The sequence below is a fragment of the Ixodes scapularis genome, unplaced genomic scaffold, assembly GCF_016920785.2.
Source record: "Ixodes scapularis isolate PalLabHiFi unplaced genomic scaffold, ASM1692078v2 PGA_scaffold4__175_contigs__length_147842914, whole genome shotgun sequence".
In the NCBI taxonomy this organism is placed as follows: Eukaryota; Metazoa; Arthropoda; class Arachnida; order Ixodida; family Ixodidae; genus Ixodes; species Ixodes scapularis.
The window spans coordinates 12,066,655-12,080,606 of NW_024609879.1; the positions used below are offsets into that span (position 1 = coordinate 12,066,655).

Genomic DNA, 13,952 nt, shown 5'->3' on the forward strand with positions numbered 1-13,952 from the left:
ATGAAGGTTCTACCAGGTTCTACAAAATTCTCTATAGACTATTGCAAGCAAGTCATCTGGCCGCAGTCATGTTTCTGCTTATGCGGGCAAGTGCGTGCAATTACAAGGGTGCCAAAGGGCAAAGCTACGTTCACGCGCACGTCATCAAACTTGGCGAAGCCAAGACTGAAAGCAATAGTTCTCTTTTATCCTCGCAATTCCACCACGACCGAGACGCTTCTAAACCAGTGGCGGTTCGTGCGTGTAAGGTCATGAATATTTCAACCGGATATTGTTTCATAACCCCTTCAAATTGTACAACCGAAGGCCCTAGTTGAATCTCCAACTGTACTTTTCTTGTGACGTTTATGCTTCCTTGCCCTGGTGACGTGGACAAAACTGACAGGCTTGTAAAGACGGTACGACCGGGAGTTGCTTGGGACGTAAGCGGCAGTTCATGTTTGTAAACTGTAAATTGGTCTATTGAAACGGAAGCAGGGAGCTTATGTTCGACAAATGTTTCGTTACTCCTAAAAATAAACGGAAGTGGCGGAAGTGACGATATCGCGTTTGATTGGTTAGAGGTTCAAATGACGAAAGTTACCTATTTTCGCCATTTGACCGTCCAACCAATCAAACGCGATATCGTCGCTTCCGTTTCTTTTTAGGAGAAATGAAACATGTGTCGAACATAGCCCCCTTAAACTACAATCAGAAGCATGCTTGCAGAGTACTTACAAATAAAACAGCGATCTCATGTAATCCGTGATAGATGCATAATCCGATTCGGGCAGCACAGAACAATCCACAAACACAGTGTCGAAGATGAAGGCGGTCGCTCACATTCAGCGGAGGTTTCGCGGTCGCCGATGAGCACCTCTGTCGCGATAGATGCGTAATCCGATTCGGGCAGCACAAAGCAACACAAACACAATGCCGGGGTTGAAGGCGGTCGATCACATTCAACGGAAGTCTCGCGGCCGCCGATGAGCAGCTCTTTGTTGAAACGCGTCCAACAGATACAGCACAATAATTCCATGGACTCCGACGAAATAAACGAGCATTTCCGAAAAGCTGGCATGGATGTATTCCGACCGTTCACGACGAAAAATCACGGCCGCGACTCAAACGCACGAAAAACAGGAATACACTGACGGGCGCCCCCCTTTTTGTAAACCGGACCTACGTCGCCCCTACAACTCGCCATAGCTTGGCATACTGCAAAGACTACGGCCCCAGTAGCCTATCAGCGCGTCAGAGCGAATCACGTGCCAAATTTTCGTCCAAGCGTCCTTGTCCTACGGAGAGCGGTCACGCGTTTCGCGCCACCCCTCTGATTTGCTAGAAGTGGCCTTCGCACTCGCTCACAGGAACACGAAGACACAAAAGAAGGTTTCGAGGCTTATCAGAAAACGAGGTCAGAGGGGGTTGGACAAAGCCGCTAATCTCCCTCTGCTGCTTTGTGTTGCCACCTGCCCTGCCCAGGGAAGGTCGCGAAATCGGACTCGCCGGGGCTTGCTTTGCGTAGTACAACCTTGAGCGCCTCAAACTGCCACTCCTGTAGACGCGCGTGATCTGGTGCGGACCGCGAGATCACAAGATAAATACAAAAAAACATTTTTAACGCCGCCGAAGACGCGGCTTCACGTGTACCAAAGAAAAACCGGAAAAAAAGCGTCGGGAAGCTAGATATTTTGGTGTCATTACGCAGAGATAAGAGTCGCGTCCCGGGGGGTGCCATTAATCCGGCACTTTCGATTGTCTTGCGAAATTGTTTCTTCAGAGCTACACTCCAAAATAAAGTATCAGTGAAGGTGTTATAAGTAGTGCGAAACCCAGTCAGGTGAGTTTGTAATATCCGAAATGAGGGCGCCACAGTTTGTTCAAGTCTTCAGCTTAAAATGGCTTTCTCAGGTTAAAAGTAAGCAGATTCTATTTCGGTTAATCTTGCTTTGTATTGTTTTTTTTAACGTCCGATTTTAGGTAGTCAAGCAATAGAAATACCTCGCCGGCATAGCCGACTCTTGACAGTCAACCAAAAACGGCGCCACGTACGGTATGTCAGGACAGCGTCGGCGCGACCCACCCCATTTTTCAGATATTGGCTAGACCAAAATAATATCGACACAATCTTTCCGATTAAATACCATAACAGCTCAATAGTGTGTGCTGCCTAGGTTGTATATTTACACGTCTTCATTCTTTTTTTTTTGCGAGCGGAGATGTTTTTTTTTTGTTTTGTTTTTTTATAATCAAGGTTGAACCGATAAAGCTGATGCACGCGCGAAACGTAATTTTAGGCTCGTGTCGAACGAAGAGCTCAATAGGAGTTGCGAAAACTTTTCTCTGGCGCTTCCTAATCATACGCGACTCCGTGTGGCGATTAATTATACTCGATGTTTGCACCGCCGTACATCAACAACAGTTTCACCAAAGCAATAAATATTGCTTTGTATTGTAATAAAGCAATAAATATTGCTTGCATTGTAAACGGGTGATAGGACCACGTCAAGCAGAGATCTGCCTTTTGTCCTGTTACCCTTGACCTAGTGTCTAAATAAAAACCAATTCAATTCAATTCAATATGAACGGCTATGAAATCATGGGTGTATTTGACAGCATCACCATTACGCCCCTTTCACACCGTGTGGATGAAGGGCGTAAATGTCGCCCATACGCCCTTTTTACACAATTTCAGACACCATCGCTGCAAGTGGGGCGTAAAGAGGGCGTGTAAAGGGTGTAAAACGTCAGCACACCCTTTATACACCCACCGATATTCAGAAATCGTGTAAAAAGCGTGTAAAAAGGGTGTTTTTCCTAACATACACCCTTCTTACACCCTTTTTACACGATTATGGGTGTTACAATGTTTAGTGTGTACGTTGAACAGACTGGGAAAAAGGTCGAATTCTAAGGAATCAGATATAAATAGATTAGTGATGCGCTTTTAAAACTTTTATATTTAGTGTATCCCTTTCCTTTGTGCTACGTACGCGGACCGTACGAGCCATCGGTACGAGCCATGTTCCCCGACCGACGGAGAGCAACCCGACACCCCCGATTTCGCAAGCGGGGCCCCGGCGGAGTTTCCCTCTCCCGTCTCTCTCCTGGCTGAAACATAAGCAGCAGCGGATCACCGACGCTCTTCGGCACGCAGAAGATGCTCTGTGCTGGTTTTGACTTGACGCCTTTCTTTCGCTATAATAAACACAGTTAACCGCACCTTGACTCAGCCACCGTCACTCATAAAGTAGTCACTTCAATGGCGACGAGAACAACGATATCGAAGCCCTCATCCAGATGCCCAACATCTGACAAGGCAAGTCCCGACGGTATGTGATTTCTTCTCGGAAAGAACTCTAAAGTGAAAGAAAGATGGCGACTATCGGCACCGCCCCAGCGTACGACGCGGAAGTGGAGCCATGGGCGAACTACGCAGAACGCTTGGAGCAGTTCTTCGTCGGTAATCGGATTATCGACGACAAGCAGAAGACCGGGATCTTTCTGTCTTGCGTAGGACCGAAGACCTACGGGTTACTTCGAAGTTTATTGACTCCCATAAAGCCAAGCACAAAGACCTTCGAGGAGCTCCTGGGGACCCTCAACCAACACTTCTCACCGAGACCATCCGAAATAATGGAACGGTATAAGTTCAATAGCCGCTCCCAGCAAGAGGAGGAAACTATTTCGGAATTTCTGGCAGCTCTCCGGAAACTCACCGAGTTCTGCAACTTCGGCGACACCCTCGACGTCATGATCCGGGATCCACTGGTCTGTGGTGTGCGCGATGTAGGAGTGCAGAAGAGACTGCTGGCAGAGTCAGCGCTGACCTTGGAAAAAGCAACGCGCATAGCACTGGCGGTGGAGACCGCTAGCAAGAATGCTTCGGACTTGAGAGGAGAAGGCTCGGACCATCCCCAAGTCAACAAGGTGAACGAACGAGCTGTGAAGAATAAGCATGTGGGACGCTTTCCGCGAAACAAAGCACCCCAGTCTCAAGGGCATCAGCACAAGAAGTGCGGACGATGTGGCAACAACGACCACGACCCAAAAAAGTGTCCTTTTATGTCAACTGCCTGCTTTAAATGCGGAAAAACGGGACATCTTGCAAGGGTGTGCAAGTCGCGCTCTCAGGCAAGTGGTTCGGCACGCCATGGTCAGGCCAACGTCATCGCTGCAGCACAATCGGACCCCGCAGAGGAATTGGATCTTCGCGCGATCAACAGCGTCAGTGAGCTGCCGATGCACAAGCCATGGACCATTCCGCTGAATTGGAACGGAATTCCTGTGAACATGGAGGTCGACACCGGTTCCCCAGTATCAGTCATTTCGGTGAGTGTTTACCAACAACACCATCAGTCATGGCCTAAAATGACCTCTTGCCAGACGAAGCTATCGTGCTACCTGGGATCCCTACCAGTTAAAGGAGTTCTCCACATGACAGTGGAACACGAAGGACAGTGTGCAAAGGCGTCAGTCTACGTCTTGGACTGCAATGGACCGAGTCTGTGCGGCCGCGACGTAATTGGAGCGCTACATCTACTCCAGAAGATCAACTTCGCCGAGGCGGAAGACCGGGTCTCCGAACTCAAGACGAAGTTTGGCGAGTTGTTCAAGCCTGGAATAGGCCCAATGGAGGGACCACCAGTGCACCTGCACCTTCGCCAAGACGCAAGACCGAGATTCTTCAAGGCAAGATCTCTTCCCTATGCGCTGCGAGACAAGGTTTCAGCTGAGCTCGACCGTCTTTGCCAAGAAGGAATCCTGTCGCCGGTGACACATTCTGAATGGGCGACTCCCATCGTGCCGGTGATGAAAAAAGACGGTTCCGTGAGAATCTGTGGGGACTTTAAGGTCACACTAAACCCTGCCTGTGACATTGAACAGTACCCTCTCCCAAGAATCGAGGACTTGTTCGCATCACTGAATGGCGGAGAATGCTTCTCGAAATTGGACCTGAAGGATGCGTACCAACAGGTTCCCCTCGACGAGTCGTCAAAGAAGGTGGCAGTAATAAACACGCATCGTGGACTCTACTGCTACAACAGACTGCCCTATGGAATCGCCTCGGCCCCGGCGATATTTCAGCGCAGGATGGAAGCACTCCTACGCGACCTTCCGGGGACGCAGGTGTTCCTCGATGACATTCTGGTGGCAGAACGCGAGGAAGAATTCGGGCGAAACTTGGAGAAAGTACTCCAAAAACTGCACAGCAGCGGTGTTCGTCTTCGAGAAGACAAGTGCGAATTACGGAGGCAAGAGGTAACCTACCTTGGACACCGAATTGACCGTGATGGGCTACATCCTGAAGAACAGAAGCTAAAGGCTATCAAAGAAGCGCCAACACCAAGAAATGTGCAAGAGCTAAGGTCGTTCCTTGGAGTCTTCACGTATTATAGGAGCTTCATTCCCCGCATGTCAACCATGCTCAACCCCTTGTACGACCTACTCAAACTGAATGCGAAGTGGCACTGGGACACGGCCCAAGAAACAGCGTTTCAGGAAGCAAAGAACGCAATCCAGAACTGCGGATTTTTGGCTCATTTCAACCCATCGAAAGAAGTACTGCTGGAGTGCGATGCATCGCCGTATGGAGTGGCAGCGGTGCTTTCTCACCTGATCGATGGCATCGCGAGGCCGATTGCGTTCCGCTCCAGGACCTTATCGCCCGCTGAAAAGAACTACTCGCATCTCGAAAAAGAAGCTCTTTCCTTGATCTTTGGTGTCACCAAATTCAGAAATTATCTCCTGGGGAGACAATTCACACTGGTGACAGACCACAAACCCCTTGTTGGACTCTTCAGGGAAGACAAAGCTATCCCAGCAACAGCGGCTAGCAGGATCCAGAGGTGGGCTCTGACACTTGGTGGATACATGTACAACATACGCCACAGGGCTGGGAAGTGCAACGGTAACGCCGACATGCTAAGCCGGCTTCCACTGAATGATGGAAGTCAATCACCGACAAGCCCAGAGCAAGTGGCCTTCGTAAAGCAACTGGAAACAGGACCACTTTCGGTGAAACAATTCGCGGATTTGACAGCTGCGGACCCGGAGTTGAGTAAACTTCGAACGACTATCCTGGAAGGATGGCCAAATCAGCCACAAGATCCCACTCTCGAACCCTTCTGGACCCGTAGAGCGGAGATGTCGGTGGAGGAAGGACTTGTGGTGTGGGGGAGAAGAGTAGTAATTCCACGAAAGGCAAGGCGAGCGGTGCTGCTGGAGCTACACGACGCCCACTCTGGCATGGCTGCGATGAAGTCCCTGGCCAGATCGCTCTGTTGGTGGCCAAACATGGATCGCGACATCGAGAACATGGCCCGCGACTGTCATCAGTGCCAGCAAGCGCAACCTATGCCGCCCTCAAGGGAGCCACTGTCGTGGCCAGCAGCGACCATACCCTGGTCAAGAATCCATATCGACTATGCGGGGCCAGTCGACGGACAAATGCTGCTAATTGTAGTAGACAGCTACTCTAAGTGGATTGAGGCTGTTCCGGTGAAGAGTGCTACTTCAGAAAAGACCGTAGAAGTAATGCGAGGACTATTTGCTCGTTTTGGAGTACCATACTGTATCGTTTCGGACAATGGCACTCCCTTCACCGGACAGCCCTTTAAAGATTTCACATCCCAGAACGGCGTGCGTCACGTTCGAACTGCACCATATCACCCACAGTCGAATGGACTCGCCGAACGGGCTGTGCGAACGGTGAAGTCGGCGCTGAAAAAGATTTCCGGCAAAGACTTACAGACAAAGCTGGACCGCTGGTCGCTTTCATACCGGCGAACACCCAACAGCACGTCAGGAAAATCTCCGGCAGAACTCTTGGTAGGACGTCAGATACGTTCGAGATTGGACCTCATTAACCCCGCGCGGCTGGAGAAAAAGGAAGAACAACAACCTCAGATCACCGCTGACAAACGACTTCAACCAGGAAGAACCGTGTTTATCCACAACTACGGATCGGGTTCCCGTTGGATTCCGGGAGTCGTAAAAGAGACGAAGGGAGCGCGCATGGCAATCGTTACTACACCAGACGGCGATGTTGTTCGACACGCCGACCAGATCAGGCTGAAGATTCCGGAAATGGAAACACCAACTTCTGAGGACGACACATGGATGGACGACGTCGGCATTCCCGAGGCGCCAAACATGCCAGCGCCAAGAGGGTCAACTCGTCCGAGACGGAAACCTTCGCGCTTTCAAGCCGCTTAATGTAGACCAAGGGTGGAGGAGTGCTACGTACGCGGACCGTACGAGCCATCGGTACGAGCCATGTTCCCCGACCGACGGAGAGCAACCCGACACCCCCGATTTCGCAAGCGGGGCCCCGGCGGAGTTTCCCTCTCCCGTCTCTCTCCTGGCTGAAACATAAGCAGCAGCGGATCACCGACGCTCTTCGGCACGCAGAAGATGCTCTGTGCTGGTTTTGACTTGACGCCTTTCTTTCGCTATAATAAACACAGTTAACCGCACCTTGACTCAGCCACCGTCACTCATAAAGTAGTCACTTCACTTTGTAACTAGTATCTCCTTTCCCTCTTTGAGAACGGTGTAACCTTGGGGGGCGGTTTTTTCGTTGAGCCATTCTATGTTGCTTGATGAAAGATGTCCTGTTTCCGTCCTCGTCCTCTTTGTTTTATTCTTGCAAGTTTCGTATCTATTAACCAACATGCTCGTTTTAAATTTTAAGAAAACGGTCATTACCAAAACGTTGTCGTGGACCTGTTCCGGTCGCTCAGAATGAAAAAAATTGCGGTGGCTTAGCTCGGCTATGCCAGGATATACGTAGCGTGAGCTTATGCACACAAATGAGAGGCGCTACCAAGCGGCTCCGGCGCAGCGTCAGACTTGGCTATTGCGCAACGGAGATGCACAGCTGGGCACGCGGCGGCACCAGTACGTCTGCCGCGGCTATGACGTCACTCCTCTGGAATGTGCAGACCGGCGAGGCGCGCGCGGTGGCGGAGGAGAGCGCGGCGGCGGCGGCTCCGGCGCGCCAGCTGTGCGCCGTGTGACGTCACTGCTCCTCGCGCTTGCGCAGCACGGCTCTTTGGGAGCCACGCGAAACTGCTCAACCTCGGCCGCTGCAGCTAACGCTACAAAAATGTCGGCCACGTCTGCGAGATGTAAAAAGATGCAGACCACAGAAGATCACATTTTGTAAACCGTACCTTCGTGGTCCCCTACCCATCGCCATCGCCACTTGACAAAACGGCGAAGACTACGTCTCCAGTGAACCCATCAGCGCGTTAGAGCGAGCCATGAGAATACAAAAGAATTTGGGAAGGCTCAACAAAAGGCGAGGTCGAAGAGAGATGAACAGTGCAGCCAATTTCTCCCTGAGGCTTTGTGTCCTTCCTGGCTGGAAGTGAAGAAATTTCATTTGGCCTACATTTTTTTTTTAAACTCGGTTTCTAGTTATTCACTACATCGAAATACTTCGCCAGCATAGCCGATTCACAAAGGATACTCTCGAAACTCAAACAAAAAGGGCGGCGGGAACCCAATATTAGGATGGCGTCGACGCGAAACATTATATACATCACAAATATCGGCTGGGTCAAACTGATATTGGCACAATCTTTCCGATTTGACGCCAATATCGGCGCAATACTGCGTGCTGCCTGGGAACGTGATGGACGGCTAATTGGTGTCCCCGTTCCCATGACTGACGAAACGTACATCGACAACAGGGTTGGGCAGTATCGCGATACCCTATTGAAAAAGGCCAATATGAACTCGGCTTATTGGAAATATTGTATTCCAACGAAGATGATGGAAACCAATAAAAACTTATTGTTATCCGATTAACCCAATACGCACGATGGGAATTCATATCGGAGCACAATATCCCGATATAGTATGCGGTTATTGGTATACAACAGGATACTGGAGCACAATATCCCGATATAACTTGCGGTTATTGGTATACAACACGATATCGGAGCACAATACCCCGATATACTACACGGTTATTGGAATAGAATACGACATCGCGTGCATATTGGTGACCGACATGGACATACTGTACGGCCACACGATATACAAATATTGGTCGTCGATCATGGGACCAAAGGAGAATACAATATGATATCGCGTGCATATATCTCAGAACGCGGGTACCAAGTTACCAACATGCATTACGTTGGCATATCCACACGGCAATACGCGAAAAATATATTGGGTGTGGATACACACATAACATAAACGTTCTGCGTTGCGAACACATTAACATTGATCGACAGTGCAAGTATGTACAGCTGTTAGTACGACACACAGTACACACAGCCTCGCGCGCTTGAAACTAGACAACCACCAAACCATTCAGAATAACTAGCCGGAACACCCGCCGCGACCTACCTTTTAATGTGAAAACCCAATAACGACGTGCTCATTGGAGCGATCGTTTTCCAACAAATGTTTATTGCAGTTGTAATGCAACAAAAGTTGATCGCCAAACGATAAACCCAACGTACCGGGATACAATTCGATGTTGCAACACACCATCGCAATACAACAAGAAATTATCGGTGTTGGGACACGACCACCACATCGGATACGATATCAATACGAAGTTACCGACGGTGAGAAATACAACATCATGACACGATATACTAGTTACCGGTGTTGGGACCGAAATCGAACGCTATACGTGACAATGTCGGTACGCACGATAAAATAATGAGGGTGAATAGGTTTGACAGGTCACGCGCATGTAGTTTCTTCTTACGCGCACATTTAGCGATATTGACCCACCTTTCTGGGTAATCCTACGTGGTACACAAAATCCACGACGACATGCGAGCACATTTCACCCACCACTTTTCGTCGCCTGTTTCGCGAGATTCACACAGTGTCCAAAAAACGACGTGAAAAATACGTGCACTTGCGCCATCAAACGATACGTTATAGCCTCGTTTCTCGAGAAAACAGTTTCCATCGCCAACACGCGCGCGCGCGCGCGCGCAAGCAGTTTGGACTTTGAACTGTTCGAACTTCGAAGGGAGCGAGCAGCGAGCCGCGAACCCGGCTGGCCCGGCGCGATGCCGGCGTGCTGGCGAGCCTGCGAGCCGCCAAGACGAGCATGCGCAGTGCGCAGCGGGCGGCTGGCGGGCGGCAGGCGGGCGGGCGTCGGTTGCGCCACTGTCACCACTGTGTCTGTGTCAACGCCTGTGTGTTGCGCGACCCGGCCAGCCTGGCCAGCCGGCGTGGTTGGCGTTCTTCGCACTCTGTACTCGTGGGCATCGAGCGAAACCTACACACTTTCAATTGCTCCGAAAGGTACGTATACACGACTCTATCACTTGCAGCATTGAGTGCTTTGGCGTACGCGGATCAAAGTAAACACCGAAGGACAGAAAGGAGACGTGAAGTTTTTAAATCGAGGCCTTTTTGAACGCCTGTGTCCCCTGTTGAAAACCTCTAGCTGTGCTCTGTTGCAGGCGTCATTTCGACTCCGTGTGCTCCAATGTAACGTCAGTCACTGTTCACACTCGGCTAGCTTTGCCAGTTTGTTATCTCATGTGCGAAATAGACGTAGAAACCTACGCCGCGTCTCTTTCGCATACTCAGCCTCCAGCCCCCTTCCTTCCGGCGTGCTTTCTGCCGCGCCCGTTCGGCGCATTGGATTCGCGGGCGCGTCAGGCTCGTTCGAAGAGGCGTTGTTTGAAGCTGACGCGTCGCCGAGGTGTTACCGGAGCTTCTCTTTAGGAAAGTCGCAATCGACGCTCGGCGGCTCGGCTCTGAGCTTGTACTTTCCTCCTCCCGGGTATACCATGAGTGCCGATGAACGAATTTGAAAAAGCGCTAGCGAGTGACTTTGTGACGCCGCCCAACTGTCCTTCTATCAACGGCGCAGAGCAAATGATGTACAGAAAAAAAACAACAAAAAAAACACGTTTTTTAATATTTTGTTGGCCATGTTTCACCTCAACATAAAGTGAATCGCGGCTGTACGTTGGTTGACTCATTACTGTGCCTAGATTGTAACGGAACCTTTTTGGTGTGATCTTATTCTGATATCGTTATATCTCGCCTTTTCATCTTGGCTGCACACCTCTGGACGACATTCTACACATTGCACTCCTTGTGGACATGTCGCTGGTGCTTGAGACTAATTGGAAGTCACTGTTTGCTCACTCCTTGGTGCACACATTTTATGTTCAACATCAGTTATCTGAAGGAGGCTCCATGAAACCCTGGAATTTGTTTAGAGGTACCTCTACATACTGTGTTAGAGTGCTGTTTTGTGCGTTGTAGGTTCGCACAAAACCAAATTGCACCTTGTAATATACCCTTTGACTGTTTACTACAATTAAAGTTGCAATGAAACATTGGCCACGAGAGGTGACTCGGCCAACGTGTCCAACAAATTCCTCACATAATTTTCTCCATGGGTCATTTTGGATGTTGACAAATTTTCTTGTGAATAATGAGTGTTATGCACATACGTTTCTTCTATTTTTCAGACAAGTACTTCAGTTAGATAAACCCCAGCAAAAGCAGCAAGAGAGTCTTGTAGGGTCACACCAAGGATAACGGCATTCCTGCTCGAGTCCCGGGTCTTCTCACCATACTTCACTGAGCATAATGGTACATTCCCTTTCCTTAACTTTGTGGGAGCCAAGGGTGAAAGACGACGCAGAGGGCACGTGACAGGCGGTCGGCGGAGAAAGAAGTCACGAGCTGGCGCGAGACAGTGCGTGCTGAGCGAGGCTGGAGCTGGGCAGGAACATCGGAGCCGGGCTGCCTGGCTTGGAGCGGTCCACCAGCGAGGTTCAAACCGGACCGGTAGAAACGGCGAGTCCTGGCCATCTAGCCTAGGCCACGACGATCCCGGGGTGGTTCCGCAGCGAGACTCGGGCAGTGATAGCCCGGGACAGCCAGCCTACGCAGCGCTGGCATGGGAAGGACGATCCGCAGGCCTGGACACTGACTCCGACTGTGAGCTCTTATCGACGGACGACAACAAGGGTCGGCGTGCCTGAACTGCTGGCTCTGAACGACGGGCAACCGTGAGGTAGTAAACTTATTCGCTGTCTTCTCGGTGCTGTATGTCACTCCCTGGGTGACGGGCGGAGCGCATACCGATTGGGCGGTGATTATTAGTAGCTAAGCGAACTCCATAAAGAAACCAGTATTAAAATGGCACATCCAACGTGGGGCTCGTTCGGTATGCCTCTGCTTCTAGTCGTCCCCAGGGAGTCTCACGGATTCGTTGAGCGGGTTGTTCACTAACGCCAACGATGCCCGTTGAGACAAATATGTTGGAATTTTGGCGACTTGTCTCATGGCAGAGCTCAGCAGGTGTCTCCTCGAATCAAGTACCTAAAGGGCTCGAAGAACGAGGTTGAATACACGCTTTCTCGGGTACCCTAGAATAGTGGTTGGCAGGAGACGGGGAGCGCGGTTAAGATGTAAGAAAGTCGTCTCCAGAGGCAGAGGAGAGTCACGGCGTGTTCGCTGGAAGGCAGGATAACGAGTGGCAGGAGGGGAAACAGCCAGGACTCATTGCAGATTTAGGATTTAGGCTTGGGGGGATGCGTTTGGCAAGTAAGCGCTTGTCGAGGCCTGGAGTGCAGATGGGTTTTTGACAGTGGGTGTTGGAAAAATTGTGGAAATGGCAGTTGACACCGGGAACACTGGCAGAGAGATTGTGAGCGGGTGTCGGGTAAACTGGCGGAAATTGCGGTTGGCACCTGGAACGCTGGCAGGCGAGTTAATAGGGAGTTTTAGAATAGCGCACGCTAAAGCCTTGCGTACGCAAAGAATAGCGTCGTCGCCACTGCGCATGCTCCGAACGCAAACCAGGTTTTGCGCATTGCGTGCGCAATTTTAGCGCACGCTATTTCTCGGAAATAGCGTGCGTACGCAAAGAGTCTTTGCGCTTCTCCAAGGAGGATTTGTGATGGGAAGTTGGCTAAAGCCAAGACGAGCACAGTTGAAAAAAATGGCGGCTTCCAGGATTATGTCGGCGGCTGCTTTGGCGGCGTCGTGAGTGCGACGTCGGCGGCATCCTCGCGACTGCAATTTTCAATACGGGACGACATTGTACTCGGTTTGGCAGAGATCACCGGCAACTTGATGCTTGCGACGCGCGAACATTTCACGGCGAAGGAACGATGTGCAAAGGTCAGTACACGAGACCTCTCTTGCCGAGGCGACGCAAGCGGACACGACCGGTCAACCGCTCGCGTCGCGTTCTCATGTTTAAACAAATTAAAATGCTACTCTGGACCAGAAAACTCGTTTTCTTTTAAAGTTGCATCATTTCGTGTGTGAAATAAAAATTTGACTATCTTGGTGGCGTCGCAAGCGCGAGATGCTTAGGCTTTTGCGTCGCGGCGGAGAAACGCTATTCTAAAACTCCCCTGCGTCGCGTGCGCTAATAGAAGCGCTAAATTTAGCGCTGGCGTGCGCTAAAATTGCGTACGTTATTCTAAAACTCCCTAATGAGCACTATGATTTGTAACTGCTGGGCCAAGACAGCTAGTTTCTTCGCGTCAGTCCAACAGTCGACAAAAGGCGGAGGGACGACTCTCCCTTGAGGGGGGTCGTTCCAAGAAAGCTACGAATTGATTTAGATGACTCTTTCTCGACTTCGCTCTGGCCGGTCGTGGCACTGACAGCAAGACTTTTAATAAGTTATGTCGCGTCACAGCCTGGCCGGGGATGCGACGGTAGACATTTAGGTGGCTTGTAGCTGTCCAGCTTGCCTTGAGGTGTGAACGGTTGAAGCGGGCTTGCTCGCTGAGCGTGAACGGTGGAAGCAAGCCTAAGGCCCACATCAGACGGGGCAATTTCCCCCAGCAACTTAACGTCGCAACACCAGCAATACGGGCCGCCTGCGTTCACACGCTGCAACCGAATTGCTACGACTTGCCATCATCATCATGAAATTGGATTTTTCTTGCACTATATAGACGCACAACTACGTGCTAAAAACGTGTTTTTATATCTTTGAC

At 50.5% G+C, this 13,952-nt stretch overlaps 1 pseudogene; it reads left to right on the forward strand.

Moving 5' to 3' along the window:
- The first annotated feature begins 3,357 nt into the window (after window positions 1-3,357).
- The window catches only part of LOC121837667, a 75,338-nt pseudogene continuing 64,743 nt past the window's right edge, over window positions 3,358-13,952 (forward strand).